Source organism: Helianthus annuus, chromosome 17, assembly GCF_002127325.2.
Source record: "Helianthus annuus cultivar XRQ/B chromosome 17, HanXRQr2.0-SUNRISE, whole genome shotgun sequence".
Classification (NCBI taxonomy): Eukaryota; Viridiplantae; Streptophyta; class Magnoliopsida; order Asterales; family Asteraceae; genus Helianthus; species Helianthus annuus.
Window position 1 is genome coordinate 25,864,984 of NC_035449.2, and position 4,536 is coordinate 25,869,519.

Consider the following 4,536-nt stretch of genomic DNA (forward strand, 5'->3'; position numbering starts at 1 on the left):
AAGCATCAAGTTTATTGGATCAATTGACCATTCTTCATCCAGTTTTGATATAGCATCTACATTTCAGAAATTAAGTTACCTTTTAATCAATGTTTTTGATTCCTCAACACTCTAAAAGGTCGACAATACGAGTAAAGTCCCTACCCGTCTCGTTAGATTCTGTGCGAACCAAGTAACATGGACATATTAAAAAATTAAAAAACGGTCAGTGAAGTGAAGTCTGACGGTAATAAACAATTTTTCATGGAAGAAATTTTTTATGAAACTAATGGCAGAAACAATAGAATCATTTGGAGAAGATAAACATGATACCTGATGAACATCGCCGCCACAACAAACTGCATCGCCACCCATTGCCACCGTGTCATTGCCGAGGGTTAGTTTTTCTGTGTTTGTAGCTACTGAGATAGATCTAAACCAGATAGCAAACAACCGACTCAACATGTCCTCAGCTTCTCCTATTTTTGATGGAAAATCAACCAAAGAATTAGCATCTCGCGCACGCGCCGATGTTTCCAGTTTCGACTTTCGTGCATCATCTCTGCAGTCCATGGCAATCCTTGCTCGATCATAATGACACAAAACTATTTAGATATAGTACCCTTTATTCCAATTGCAAATTAAAACATGCAGAACAAAAAAAGATCAAATCTTGGTGAAAATTTAGTAATGGACCTGTACTTCTTTATGTATCTTTGAAGAATCTCAAAAGCCCACTTGGATTGTAAATCTTCCAACTGGTTCAACATGGCGACTTAAAAAAATTTCATATGAAACAAATATACAAAATTTAAACTCATAAAAAAACGAACCTAGATAAGAGCTTTTGGACAACGTGTATGAAGGGCTTCCATCAATTCGTCCACTATGGAGATGTATTCTTCTCCTTCCAACCTTCGTTCTTTTAGTCCGAAATCTGTTAAAGTAAATAACAATAAACGATATTGTGGTGTAGCCTATATATCATTTTCATTTTCTCTTTTAGACTTCTGATGTAACAGCGATAACTTTCTCAGCCAAAAAAGTTTATGTGGTTCAGTAGAAACAAACACAGATTATAAGCGAAATTAATGGTTAAAAGATGAGTGAGTACTTGTAGATTGATGAATAGTGGTTTATCTTTATAAGATGAACAGAGCCTGAGGGCATAAAAACACATATTATAAGCGAGATGGAAGTTCTTAGAAATAAGTATTAACAACACAACACCCAACAATGAAGAATTCATAGATACCCAGTGAATAAAACAAAAAAAAAATCGTAGAATAAACATATAAATCATTGATTTTCAAGAACAATAGAACAGTTTGGTTGCTATACAACTCAAATTATCAAATGGCGGATGTGCGCGTTAATTAACATATACCTTTAAACCAAAAGTGCTCATGTTAATGTAAAGCATAAAACTGATTAAAGATGCAATAAAAATATTAGATACAAATAATCAAATGTTAGTGGTATTAAGAAACAACACTTTAATCAATAGTGAAAAAGAATCACAAAATTTAAATAGAATTATACCTTAATGGCTTAATGTTCCAAATTGAAAACAAATGACTTGATACGTGAAGTGAAGTTCTTCGCCTATTTTCTCTAATTCACGAGAACAGTAAGTGTTTTGCGGAATATAAAGCTTTTCCCGCTTCATAAAAACTTAAACCCAGAAAGTCATCACCCGTTACGCTTCAATTTCGCCCTTCAATTACAGCATCCAAAGGATTTTTACACGAATATGTGCTCAATAGACCCGGGAGGGATGAGGGGCAACCGAAAAACCAAAGTCGGCAGTGATGAAAAGGGCATCGAACATACCACCAGTTCATCGTATTACTACCAGCCTAGAACAACACAACCCTGTTTGAATCTCCTCGTTTTACTGTAGATTTTGATGAAAAAACTCTAAAAACTTTCAATGTTGTTCATACCGATCTGCAAATAACCAAAAGAAAACCTAGTTAACTCCTATTTCAAAGAATTCCGGAAGAAAACAATCGTTATTAAAAGAGGATTCGAATATATAGCGGATGGTTAATTGGGGATAATGATAACCGTATGAAACTCCGGCATCGCTTTATATTCATCCTTCTATTTTTCTTCAGAAGCATAGAAATTACCGATTTAAACCAGTGAATCGTATTTATGTTGGAGTCTGGGAGAAGAAAGGAAGAAGAACGCAAGAAAAGGTTTCATACCTAGTTTTATACCCACTCTTTTAACAACTGCATTCTTGTACAAACCCAAAAACCGTCTTCAACTGCAGCTAAATTACGGGAAGTGGACAACATGGGAGCGTCGTCTAAAACCAACGCGATCTGAATCCCCAGAAGATAGGAAACCTAACTGCTGCAAACTGCCTTCTTTGGTCAAAAGTTAACAAAAAAACCTCTCCTTCTAGAAGGTTTTTCCTAATTATAACCGGTAGGATTTAATCTCATATTCATCCAATGGCTCATATTGCATAATGTTCCCATTGACATTAATAGGAACATAAGAATATATAATTTTGTTAGTCAACATTGTCAGTTTTCTCACATGATCATTAATTGAATAATATCATCTCGTCCCATGTGATCAAAAGATGTTATCATAATATCACGTGAATCTTTAATTACTTTTTGTCAGTTCATTAATTTTTTACATATGTTCTAATTATTGCATTGTCACCCGTTCGGACAGCATCCCCACCCGATCGGACAGTGTTGTCACCCGATTATTGTCACTGTTGACTTTTGCTGACTCACTCGATCGGATACTCATCTGATCAAGTTGTTTGATAAGTGTTTGAACTGGTCGTTTTTGTTTGTTCGTTTCAGGTAATTCAAGGTGATAAACGAGGCGAAAGATTCAAGGAACGAAAAATTCAAGAAGCATTTCAAAGATGTCAGAAATTGGCGAAGAGTTTTATAACACGTTTACATCAGAAGAAACTCCAGTGACACCACAGAATGCTACAATCGTGATATATAACGTGTACGGAAATCATCTGAGACCACCAAAGCTCCTGAATATCGAAGATTATCACTGGTGGTACGAAAGATTTGAAAACTGGGTAAAAGCTTATGCGTATGATAGTTGGATCATGTTGACCATAGGATATGAAAACCAAGAAATGAAAAACATGAATTAATCACACTTAAAGATTTCACAGCTGATGATAAAAAGGAACATTCAAGTGAATTAAGAATGAAAACTCTACTTCAACAATCTATCAGAGAGGATATTTTCTCACTACTTCAGCATGGTGAAACGTCTAAGTCAATTTGGGAAGCGTTAAAGTTAAGAGCTGAAGGTGCAAAGGATATCAAGAAAAAAACAAGATATCACTGTTGAAGAAAGAGTTTGACTTGTTTAGTTGCATGAAGAATGAAACAGTTCGTCAAATGATAGAACGATTTTGTCATCTGAAGATTGAAATGGAAATATTTGGAATCCAAAAAGATAGAGAAGAGCTGGGGGATAAACTCGTCGAGGCATTACCACATGAGGAAGATTGGAAAACCTATGTGATTGTGTTGAAAAATGATGATAAATTCGATGAGATGACGTTAGACAGTCTGATTGAAAAGATAGAGGGACATGATCTGTTGTTACAAAAACAAAACAAGGTGTCCAGCTCTAGTTATCAACAGAATGTTGGTTTGTACTATCGCAGAGGAATGCTACAAAACAACGAATCTCCAAAGATCAAAACTGGTTATAGTGGTGACTCGTCAAAGAACAAATCTTCGAGTTATGATCCAGGATATCATTCTTCATCTGCATCTGCATCGTCAAAATCTAATCCAAACCAGGACTGGAAAAATTCTCCACTTTTAAACAATGAGTTTGCTCAACAGCACATGAGCTTCTTAGCCTCTATTCTGGTATCTTACGAAGGTTTAATTGCAGGTAAGATCAGAAATCCAAACATGACGAAGGAGGATTACGATCAAGTCGATCCAGAAGAGATGGAACTCATGGACATTCGGTGGTGCATGGCAAGCGTCATCCGAAGAGCTCAAAGATTCATGGAGATAACTGGCAAAAAGTGCTTGGAAGGCCCGGAAATGAAGATAGGTTTCGATAAGAACAAAGTCACTTGTTTCAAGTGTAAACAAAAGGGGCACTTCAAGAGAGAATGCACGGACAACAAAGACGATGATAGCGTGAATCCTTTTTATGAAGATTACTACAAAAAGGCCATTTATCATCAGAATAACGAGCAGCCAAACAGAAAGCAGATTGAAGAAGGATCTTCTAAAGAGAAGAGACAAGCCGTTTTGTCACTTTGTGATCGAAGTGAAACCAGTATACAAAATATGGATTGGGATAAATACTTCGATGAGCAAGAAGGACCCAGAATTGTAATTCATGATGATGAAGGGTATGATTGGAGTCAACATGACAAATTAGCTAGAAAAGCCAAAGCAATGGTTATTGAAATCAAACAAAGTCGAGAAGAAAGGCATGCTCGCCTTAGACTGGATGTAGTGTATGATGCCTACAAGGAAGCAACACTAGCAGGCAGGTGGAACAAAGAAAAGGAATGCTTTGTCG

At 36.2% G+C, this 4,536-nt stretch overlaps 1 long non-coding RNA gene across 1 annotated transcript; it reads right to left on the reverse strand.

The window, feature by feature from the left end:
• Positions 1–592: 592 nt before the first annotated feature.
• LOC110923060 lies at positions 593–2,347 on the reverse strand. Its single transcript, XR_002583679.2, has 4 exons — positions 2,193–2,347; positions 1,094–1,929; positions 813–916; positions 593–737 (listed from the first exon to the last, which is right to left on the reverse strand). It is a non-coding gene; the product is annotated as an uncharacterized LOC110923060 (long non-coding RNA).
• Between the last annotated feature and the right edge of the window lie 2,189 nt (positions 2,348–4,536).